The 12,216-nt window shown below is 41.0% G+C and overlaps 1 protein-coding gene across 2 annotated transcripts in view; it reads right to left on the bottom strand.

The window, feature by feature from the left end:
* MSN (moesin) overlaps positions 1-12,216 on the bottom strand; it is a 45,884-nt gene that overhangs the window by 20,106 nt on the left and 13,562 nt on the right. The window lies entirely within an intron of this gene.

The following is a 12,216-nucleotide window of genomic DNA, read 5'->3' as shown; positions in this document are numbered from 1 at the left end:
AAGGATGACCTCACATGCTAAGGCAAAAAGGATGCATACTGAACTAACACACATTAATATGTGCAGGCACTTCACAAAGAAGTAGAAGTAGTTGTCTCTATGTAGTTGCCTACTACCACCCAATTCTTTCAGGGAGGTGAAAGATCTCTAAACAATGAAGAAATGGTTATGTTTTCACTTATTATGCAGTCAAATTTCATAGCTGTAGATGCCTACACAAAAAAAGAAGTGAAATCATGAATCATCTTCCAGAAGAAATGGTATATGATAGGCTCTATATTGATAGAAAAGTCTCATATTTTCCACATGAGAAATGAAAGTGGCAAGGAAATTGCATAAGGGAGCTTGCAGTTTCATTTCACAGAAGCAGGAATATGCCTGTATCTTTCAAAAATGGTTCTCATGGAACAAGTTAAACAGAGGCTTCTCACCTTAAATATTGGTGTAAAATATAGCTGATTCCATTCTGCAACTCCTGATTATTACCAGAAAATGTTATGTAGATCCTTAGAGACAGATACTGCCTGAACACAAATTACTTCACTTTTAACCAGGTAAACCAAAGCCTCCAAATATACCAAGCTTCCCAAGAATTCGTTTCTATTTGCATATCTATCAACTGAAAAATGATATTTCACAGTTTATGTACACAAGTTCCAAATATTTTAGAACCAGAAGTGTTTTAATGCTTTTTCATCAAAGCAAAAGTTTGAAACTTGAAGTTGCACAGACAAGAGATTTCCAGTGCACCAAATTCCAGCATACATAGTTCTCTTCCTTGCCAACAGCCATTCACTGTACATCACCAAATCCTCCTTTATTTGCTCTTCAGTGCAATCAATCCTCTTAACCTAGTCTACCAGCCTTCCAGTGATGGGAGAAGTATGCTGTGAACAATTTTAGCAAGAATAACCCTAACTGCAATTTACACTATAAACTAAGTGTGAAATTAGAGACTAAAAATGCTAGAGTAAGCACAGAAATATCCAAGGAACCACCCAAGACTGCTGTAATTGCAGCCAGTTCTGACCCCTGTTTTTCTACCAAGTCTATGGATAGATTTCATATTTCCCTTACAAAGACTGCAAGAGCAGACTGCAATAGAGCTATGAACAGATCTGTTCACATGCAAGAAGCACTGCACTAGTTAAGTTTAAATCAAGTGCTTAAGGAGACTACCACATCCAAACGCATTTTGATGTTTCCCAAAAAGCCTTCTTGAACCTACTTGAGACTAGTCATGCCACTACTTGGTACTTGATAACCCTTGGTGATGAACCATGGAGTTTTCTTGTTTTAAGTTCAGTTCAAAATCTCAGTATATGCTATAAGAAGTTAAAGGTAGCACAGCAAAGCTGAAGTCATTAAGAGCTGCAGTGCACAAGGAAAGCTATTTAGACATTGCTGTAGCAAAGATCATCAACAAGCACATTAGGAATAAATTGATTTTGAAATTTCTGAACCTTTTGACACAAAAGAAGTCAAACTGCAGAACAACCATCCCTTAGAAGTAGTAAGGAAAGAGAAAAAGGTTGGTAGCTTGTGAGTTCAGGTTATTTAAAATTACCAGTTTTCAGTAGTATGCAGACATCTTAGGTTCTCTTGCTATACCTTCCCAAAATCATAGAACGGCTTGGGTTGGAAGGGACCTTAAAGATCATCTAACTCCATCCCCCCGCCATAGGCAGGGATGTCACCCACTAGATCAGGTTGACCAAGGCCCCATCCAGGCTGACCTTGAACACCTCCAGGGATGGGGCATCCACAGCTTCTCTTGGCAGCCTGTTCAGTGCCTCACTACCTTTACAGTGAAGAATTTCCTCCTAATATCTAATCTAAATCTACCCTCTTCGATTAAGACCATTCCCCCATGTCCTATCATTATCTATTTCAGTAAAGAGTCCCTCTCCACCCTTTTTATGAGACTTCTTTAAGTACTGAAAGGCCACAATAAGGTCTCCCTGGAACCTTCTCCAGGCTGAACTTACCCAGCTTTCTCAGCCTTTCTTCATAGGAGAGACACTCCAGCCCCCAATCATCTTTGTAGCCCTCCTCTGGACTCGCTCTAACAAAAATCATTCTCCCTAGATTCTAGATAATTGACAATTCGTTATTTTCACAGTGCTTCGGTGAACCACAAATCCAACTGCTTGCTAGCAGGGCTGCAAACCCCCAAACCATCTTTTCTACTTATAATTGGAAGCAGTCTTTTGTACCAGAAGGAGTGCTGGCTTCTACGACTGTCTTGCCTAGGCCACATACCAGCAGCAAGAGTAAAGATGTCCATAAACCACAGCTAAGAGGGGTTAGTTAAACTAGTCATTAAGCAAGAATGTTGCTTTAAAGTAGCTCCTGTTCACCTACACCACTAATGTACCAGCTACCATGAAAAGAAATAGTCTTTTTGCTCCACTGTTTATGGGATTAAAAAAAAACAAAAAACACAGTAGCTATCTTGGCTGATAACATCTGCATAAGTGATTGAATACTAAAGTATCTGAGCACAGTGGAAGCACCAGAAAACGAACATTTGTGGCAGCTCTTTGCAACTAGTGCCTGAATAACTTTAAAGTAGAGCTGCTTCAGTAAGTATCATCACAGAATTGCATAATTCTTGCAGAATTATTTGTAAGATTCACATCTTTGTTAGCACAGTAAAATACGGACCTATACTACAACCAGTACACTGTACAACCAGCACAATTCCTCCACTGTCATTCACTTAAATGTAGTTAAGCTCCCTGACCAGTTATCCTTCAGTTAGTACATTCAGTAAGATGAAATGTACTTTTTTGCTTAGTAGAAGCCTTCCGTGCTCAAGATGAGTAGCAATCTAAGGTTTAGGAGTAGTAAAGTCTTGAATGGGGTACACACTTCCAATTTCAGGCTATGCTATTTTAGAAGACAGCATGAACTAAGATACCACAGGAAACAGCCTTGTTTTTTTTAAAGAACCACACCCCGGTAATGTTAGCTTCCCTGATCTGAACAAAGTTTTAACAAATTAAATAGCAGACTGCTGTTAAAGACCAGGGTGGTGGCACTTTGAAGCACATCCTGGGATGTACCACTGACATTTAATACAGGGCTGAAATGCTGCTGTAAATTTGAGCTTTGTTAAGCCTCATTGATGTGGGGGAAGAAAAAAAATAAAAAACAACAAAAAAACACGTATGCTACCAAATGGAATTTTTAAGCCAGTTGTGAACTGGAAAAACAAAGTGAGATTTCCACCATTACAGGTAGTGGGAGGCACTGGTCTGCATTCCCAGTTAGCAGGTAAGAAGCCATTTATTCAGAGCAGATGCAGCTTTACTGGGGTGTTTTTTTCATTTCAAGAGCCTAAGTACTAGTGCAGAAATACGAATTGGTTCTTCCAGTATGTAAAAGAGCCTGAAAAAACAAGCACCAAAGAAGCTTTGTTCTGAAAGATACCCAGGGATCACCCTACTCTCAGACAGTTTCACTGTTCCCTTAATGGGTTCTGTCTGCAGCTCAGACAGAAGCTACCAGAGATCTATAGATTGCTATAACCTCTACCTGACAAGTAAATGCCAGGCACTACATGCTTGCCTTCATTCTCCTCAATCATCTGAAATACTAGTTTTAGTTAAACCACGTTACTGAGGCACGCACAGCTGAGTACTGCCCAACACAGATGTTGCGTACTCCTTGTGTAACAGAGTGCTATATCAGAAGAAAGCCAGCATAATCCAGTCCCATCATAATTTAGACTCATCTATTTGTCCTGTTCCTTGAGTTACCCTGCCAAAGTGCTTTTAAACCACTAATTTATCAGTGCTTACTCTAAGCAAGAAGAGCCTCAAGATTCACTAACATTAAGCTTTTATACTTTTATCTCTAAACCATTTAATGAGGTTTTATTAGAATAAATATCCTAGCATCTACGAAGCAATAAACATAGATGTGTCTCCTCTTGAGAAATAACTGTAGTGTATATATTACAGCTCTGTTCCCAGAAAAAAAACAGTGTCTTCCAAGTAACAGTGCAGAAATGGTTAACCACTAGGCCTGAATTAAGACACTGCAAGGACCCTTTTGTCTACAGGTGCTCAAACTTTGCCCCATAAAGACATGCATGAAAAACTTAATTGCTTTTCCCAGGGGTGAATGTATCAAGACCACTAAGAATACTAGAATACTCTAGAATGCAGTCAGTTAGACATGGAGACTGAACAAGACTGTAAGAGTTTGATTCCTCATCAACACCTTCATCTGAGGGGCAAGCACAACCATCGGTGTGCTTACTGTTCTGGCTGCAAACAGAATAAAATGCTCCTCAAAAAGATAACCAACTTGGACTGCTGAGCATACACAGCTCTAGCTCTGTCACCCCAGACAGGCAAGGCACATACTTCTTTGATGCTAGCAACAGGAGAAAACACGGTGACAAAAAGATACTACCCACAACTGATCAGATTACAAGCACCAGAGTGGCAGCACTCATTCCCATTCCTTTTTCCAGAACTGACAGTTACTAAACTCTTTTCTTAAACTTTCAACTTTCAGGATGTATTTTTAGAGGACTTACTGAATTTCATCATCAACCAATTTACCAAGAATGCTATCCTAATGCAGTAAATTATACTGAAGCTCTATTTAAACTAACTGAATTTTTATCATCTTAGCATATATAATGCACGCACTGATGCATCCAAGTGTCTGAAACCCTCAAGTTCTGCTTAGATCTTAAACTAGCAGAAATTTTACCATGGTAGGTGGCCTTTGAATAGGCTTTTGTCTTTCCATTATAATTTAATAAAGTATTTTGTATACAAACAGCTAACAATATTGTATGAAAAGCTTCTAGAGAAGCCCATCTTGCACATTACAAGTTTAGCTATTGCATTTCAACAGGCAACTTTACATTCACCAACATAAAAAATACTCAAGAAAAAAGCCCATATTTAACTGATTCATTTCATAATGGCTACAGGAAAGAGCTAGAAATCTAGCAACTCTTCCTCTTCTCTATTTGAGGAATTACCATTGTTTTTACCAGTCTAAGCACAGCTACAGATTGCCACTACCAAAGCATATTAAAGCACTTCCTGTAGCCAAGGACAGTGGCTCAAGGAAGACCCCCTGCACAAACAGAAGCTCTTCCATAGAAAAGACACTGTTTTAGCCCCAAGAGCAGCCAAAGCAAGCTCCTTTTGGTAGAGAAAAGCTTTCATAACAGCACCCTCCTCACATGGTGTCTAGCAGACTACGGGAAACAGACTTAATAGCAGTACCATGCACCTATTTGCAACATGTCTTTCAGAAACGTTAACATTGCCCACCCATATATCCTCAAGTTTCACGTTTTGCCCCACTCTGATTCCCAATAAACTAGCAGCAATGATTATCAGTTCTCTTCCAGGTCTCTAAATGATCCCTACTAATAACCTGCTATAACTTCTTCCTAAGATGAGAGTTTGTAGTTGTATATGAAAGAACAAACAGGAAGGACTGATACCATCACACTAAATAACAGATGTATTACTTGTACTGACACCACAGTGTATGAAACAGTGTAAGAGGTAGAACAGACAATTCTGTTTGTCAGACTGAGACAGGAACAGAGCACTAGGAAATTCATGTCAGAATAACAGGTAGAGTCAGCACAACAGAGTATCAACCTCTACAGAACTCTGACCCTAAGTTAAAGCTTCTTTCCTCCCTGGATTTCCTGAATGCAAGGAGGCTGTTACACAGTACTGGTCTGGAGACCTCAAGCTTCAGATATTGTTTTCCAGGTTCAAGCCACCAAGTGGTCTATTTCTGGATAAAGTGGCATAACTACAACTAGGGAAAAATAATTTTTTATTACTCATTTCACTGTCACAGAAAAGAAGTTAACAAGAAACTCCTGGCTAGCCAACCCTTATAGAGCAACTGTTCAACCAAGAGCTGATGCAAGTAACAATACTGGAACTAACACCATGCACTAGTGGCACAAGCTCTGGCTAAAGAAGTACATCATATCCATCTGAAGATGCAAGAGGAACTCAAGATCTCACAAGGTACCCTAGAAATCTAAAAACTTTCCCAGTTTTGGCTTTCAGCAAGACTAACAGCAGTCTAATAGGTATAATTAGAATCGTGTCACTATCTAAAAAAACGAGTGTTTTTTTGAGGTGACAAATGCTTCTCAGGGCCACATATTCCACTCCCTGCTGCAGCCACCTAACATGGGCCCTGCCACCTTACATGCTTGTGGGCGCAGTGCCCTGCTGGAAGGACAGGAGTCACATGCCAATCCACATAGCACTTTGCTTGGCCTCTAAAGAGCATCAGAGGTAATGACCCCCACCTGCAGCACCAGCGATACTCACAGACATCTGGCTCTTTTCCAAGTACCAGCACTCTTCTGAAAACAGTCCTGGGTCCTTTGTGTCAGGGTGAGGCTGGACTCAGGTCATATGAAAGTGCTTGCAATTTCTAAAGGGATTACATTTAATTAAACCAGCCCCCTTCCAGCAGTCTTAAAGGGCCTTTTCATACCCCTAAATTCATCAGGAGCAGAACACCAGCAGGGAGCAGGCACACCCCAGGCACCAGCCCTGGCCCTGCCAGGCTGCAGCCCCCACTGAGAATTAACCCTGCAGATGGCTCCCCAGCACTTCACCATTCTCTCAGCCACCTTCCTCCCCATTCAATTGGGAAATGGCACTACTCACTTGACTGGAACCATAGGAATCCTAACATGGCCAAGGAAGGTGTCCCATTCCCACTCCACTGTGACAGTTTGAATAGAGTCACCATAATAAAATGGAGGAGGAAGCTTGCCCACCTTTGATGTACTCAGTGCCAGTGAGACTGAAGTACAGCTTACGTGCTACATAGTATGTGCTATAACATCCCAGACACCAATTCTGTCTTGGCCTTGTTTTGGAAGGAATTCACCCTTTAAGGGATTTCTAGTGATTTCAGAGCAGACTCTGAAGATAAAGAGCTGATATTAAAGAAAAATTCAGCTTCCTTCCACATATCTCTTAGCCATCTCCGGGTAAAACTAAAAATAGACACAAGCAATCATCATTATCCAAAAACATTTCAACAGGTAAAGATACCACCATGATTGTTATAATAGGAAAAAAAAAAGTCCTTTCCCCATCCATCTTCTGTTCTCTTTCCACATTTGACAGCACAGCATGTAAGTTCATTTTACAGAAGTAATAATCAGTTAGAACTATTTTTAATGTCATTTCCAACAAAACCAGACAGATTTTGAGTTGACTGTACCTTTCAGTGATACACTAATTATAAACACATCCCAACTTCCTGCACCTGCTGCATACTAAGAAGCAACACAGGACAGTCAGTTATAGACTGTGGCTCACTTTTCTGAAGGTACTGAGATGCCTAAGGATCTTGTAAGCATACTACCTTTCTTTAAACCACTGTTTAAAACTAGCTCAATATTACAAATTTCAGACTACTTTACACAAACAAGAGAGATATAGCTGTCATTACTGCACTACTGTAAGAGTTGGACTCAGTAAGAAATAGCAGGTTTACACAGATCTTACAGGAAAGTTTCACCTATTGCTTTGCTGAATTCCACAGTACAGTGTTATCTACTGAGGAAAAATTCAGTTCACACCTACAGTAAAACTAAATTAAAAACACCTGCAGAGGGAGGAGTGGCTTCCCTGTAAGCAGCCAGATACAAAAGGAACAATGGACTACGTATTTGAATCTCAGTTAATGGGCTCAGTTGCTGTCCAAGTTGAATCTGACAGAGACATCAAGAGCTGTTGTCTGTAGGCTATGAAAGATGCTCCACTTACTACCTTTAATAACAGATATTTTGCTGCCCTGTTACCTTATCCCCCACCACCGCCATCCTTGTAGGATGGAAGAGACCATACCTGCAGCGTGCTATGAAACACATCACTGGGCTCTAGACCAAAAACATGAGAAGCTGGCAGCATCCTCCAGACCTCACTGGAAAGTGCTTATTGCTGCTGAGTGACCTAATGTGATCTGACAAGTCCTCAAGGAGAGTGCATAGCCACTGGCTTTATGTGCATAGCCCTGTGGTAACGTACACAGTGTGCTGCTGCTCTATCCTAGGTATAACCACAGAATCATGTGTTACATGTAAACACGTGTTACTTAAAAAACAACACCTTTCTTAATTTGAAAATCAAATGGTAGATGTGCTTGAGTCCCTTCAATAAAATCTCATACTTAGGTCAGTATCTGAACTGCAAATGATAAAAGAACAAATCATTTGAATTGCAGCATGATTATCATAGAAAAGCAAGTTGGGTGAATAGTAAACTGAGGAAAAGCTAGGAGAAGGCACCCCATGAGCTCACATCTCAGAAGGCCACAGTTACTGGTAACTGTGGTACCCTCTGAAGCCATTGAAGGCATTGTGAGCTGTGTGCCCCGTCCCACTGCCATGCAGACCAGTCTGGAGGCAGGGAGGTTGCAGCTGCTGGAGCTCCATTTGACTGTGAAGACCTGTTCTCTCACAGGTGCAAGCACCAGCAAGCCAGGCTAGAGAAGTGATACAGATACATCTAACTAGATCTAGGCTCAAACAGTCCTGTTCCCTCCCCATGAACTAGCACAGCAACAAGCCAGATCAGTTCCTAAAAACACTGTAGAGCCACACCTCAAAGCCACATGACAGCTGCAGCCACCCTCCACTCCTTCCTCAGTCTCCACTGAGGCAAGATGGCCTATGTGGGCAGCAAGTTGCAGTTTTCACACAGATACTGAACAAAGTTGTTGAGAACAGCAAGACTATGAAGCTGCCACAGGAAGTGAGCTGCAGTGACAGCAGTGCAGATTGAAAAAGTTCACAGCTTTGAAGAGTCTACTTGCAGAAACTGAACCGAGAAAGGGTGGAGGAGGCATAGCCTGCGCAGGAGGAAACCAGACAAGATGATTTTTGAACCAATGATTAAAATAGCAAGTTGTTTGTCCACATAAACACGAGTAGAATTCTAGGATTATCCCTGCCCCCTCCCAACCACCTTGGACTCACCAAGAGGCTTTGCAAGTCTAACTCCACAGAATTTATACGTTAATGACCAATGTTTACTGCACACTTAATCCCCTACTTGTCTACTTTGTGGAAAAAAACACTTTTTCAGCCCAGTTATTAATAATAATGGTACAAACTGCATTCTACCTGCATGAGTTTTGTCTCTACTCTTTATTCTACTCATTCAGCAGATTGAGATACATACTATAACCGATTACAGTTCATCATGTCGGCAAACATCTCTTCAAGACCCTTCTTGCCACATTATGGAACTTTCTAGCTGAAGAGCAAGGCCTCTATGCCTACTGGCCCAGCAAGTAGGCATCTAAGCTACACATTCATGAAAATACTTATTCACCACAGTATAAAAACACCTCTTTATTAGACTTATGGTGACAGGAACACAAGCTGTACACTGGAACTGAGTGCAACAGGCTTAAAAAAAATAAAGCACTGAAAATAAAGATTGAGTTACGTGAAGAGGCCTATCAGTAAATGCCCCATGCTGCCAGTTCTCAGCAGAACAGCCTCTTATCGGAGAAGGTCTACCAATCTTTGACACTGAGCAGTACTCCAGAGCACTAGCAAGAGAAACTAGTTACCATGACTGCCCTCATCAGCAGAGCTACAACGGACAGCAGAGCCAGGGCACAGGGGTTTTTTTTTTTGATCTTTTCTGTACCAATGCATAGTGATAGGTTCATGGACAAGATACTCTACATTTCAATTCCTCCTTCTCATGATCAATTCCTCACAAATCCATTATGCAAACGTTTTGACAATAAAGTGCAGCAATAAGCTGTACCTTACTGCATCAATTCTAGCATTTAAACACTTATTGCTGCTGCATTATTTCCATTTTCCGTTATTTCCATCCCTTCCATTATGAGATGAGCTAGAGTGCTCATCCCCCAGTGATAAGAAAAGTAAAATTCCTCCATACAGCCAGGGGTAAACTTTTTTTTTTTTTTTTTTTTTTATAAAAAAGGGCAGTTTCCTTGAAGACACCTTCTGCCATTGAAAAATTAATGTCTACAGAACAGAGCAACACAGCAGTACTTTGTTGCTTTTCTGGTTCTTGAAACCAAGTGTGAGAAGCCACAATTCGCTTCCTGCTGAAATCCCCCTTCGAAACCGATCAATACCTGATATTCATAGGATCCTGAGTACAGGGTAAAAAAGTTGAATGCAAGGAGATCCTCCCTGCAGGACAAGCCCATCAGACAAGAGATCAGTTACTCATATTAAATCAGGGAGTCTACTTCAGGCATCCTTATATAAGCTAAGGCTTCTCCCCAGAGTCCCCCACCCCACAAGAGGTAGAGAACCAAACTTACTGGTTCCAAACTTAGAGACTTACCCCCCAGGGCAGTCTCTTCAAAAACTCAGGTCTTCTTCAAACCACACCCACAGAGATCACAAAAGGGACTCAGAAAAGCTTCTTCCTTATCCAAAGGGGCTGGCATTTACAGCTGCCTTTCTTTAGAGGCTACCTTCACTGAACCACTCTGCCTCAACTTTTCTGTTTTCTCATAATCAGCATTTCAATGTCCAGGTTTCTTACTACAGTGCTACCAAGCATGCACTAGAATGTGGGGCCATGCAAAGCCAGGGCTATATATCAATGCCTCTTAATGGGTTGGAGAACTTGGAATTTTAGAACTCTGCGGACATCATTTACCCAGCTTAACTAGTGATCAGATTTGGGTTCCCAGGGAACATTTATTCCTGAAAGAGTTCTATTTCATAAGAAGATTACTATAAAGTAAGTCATTCAAAACAATAAATAAATAAATTTAAAATAAATAAAAAATCACGCAGGGAATTTCCCTGCACCTTACACATCAAGTCTTCCAGAGTCATTAATGTTTCCAAGTTAAATCTACTTGAATATAATTCCTTCCTTTTCAACCATACAGATAGTAACTAGCTACATCCCACCAGTGGTATTTCAACATTGTGGCTGCTAATAGCCTGTAACCCTGTCTGAAGTGCAAACAAGTTTCAGTTTGACAAGAGGAGTTGCAAGATAAGAGTACTAAGCCAGTAAAAGAAGCCACGGGTGGATCCCCAGATTTGCAGTCAAGTACAGATGTTTGCAGGACATTTATTACACAACTTATTCACAAGTTTGTGCAATGGGTCAATTCCTCTGTTTTTGCCATTTCCTCTCTCATAAATAGATTCCTCACACACCTCCATTCGCTTTCCTGTAGCTGCTCCAAGCCATAATGTTGCCATTTACTATTCCTTTAGAGCTAGTTTGAAGTCAGGCCTTAGAACAACTATTTTTGTACCTGCTATTTAGGCTAGAGACAACATACTTCATTAGTCAAATCCAGAAGGAGATGAAAAAACAACATGGGGGAAAAAAAACTTCCCCCTCATCTACAACTTTTGTATCAAGAGGGAAAACTCAAAGCAAAGTCTAGCCATATGCAGTTGCCATCATTCAAATTCTACACTCTGAGGTAGATTTGGGTTTGTTTGACTTGTTTGGAGTGGGGGGAGTGTTGGTTTTTGTTTTGTTCTTTTTTTGGTGGTGGTGGTTTGTTTTAACACCCATTTGTTTTGTGCATGTTAGAAGGTGCTATTCTCTGGAGAAACAGTATATGCCTGTTTTAGCCTCTGTACCGTAATAGTGGGGTTGGCAGTTGTGCTTCACATGTCTGAGCTTAACCACATCCCTCCTTAAAGCTCTTCAATTTAACGGCAGTCAGCAGGACAGTGGGCATGTTTGAAATGCCAGCAGTGGTATGTGTGACATTCCTCACAGCTATTGCATGCACCCCCTAGACAATCCTAATCACAGGTTACAAACAAGTATTTTGCTCCCTCACCACCACTGGAGTAAAATCTATGCCATACACTAGTGTTATGACCCTGTCTGTTACTGCAGTAACTTAACTCACAAAACAGTTCCATTACCCCACCCCACCACCATGGAAGCATATCAGATTTTCTGAGAAGACTTAGCAGCTTGTTCCCCCCTAAACTTGCTTAAGTCCAGTTCTTCCCTTCCAGCAGGGGATTTCCCAGTATCATTTAGCAGCTGCAAAGACACTGCAAGTGTTTAAAACAGACAAGCCTAGTAGTCAAGATGCATTTCCAAATAGCCAATAAGCTTTCCAAACCTAGCACCCAGTGGATACCTGCCAAAATTACAAGCAGCTTTCGGCTGGAAATAAAACAAGATCAAGACAGGA

This window comes from Cygnus olor, chromosome 13 (assembly GCF_009769625.2).
Source record: "Cygnus olor isolate bCygOlo1 chromosome 13, bCygOlo1.pri.v2, whole genome shotgun sequence".
Taxonomy (NCBI): Eukaryota; Metazoa; Chordata; class Aves; order Anseriformes; family Anatidae; genus Cygnus; species Cygnus olor.
This window is presented reverse-complemented; position numbering and strand designations above follow the sequence as displayed.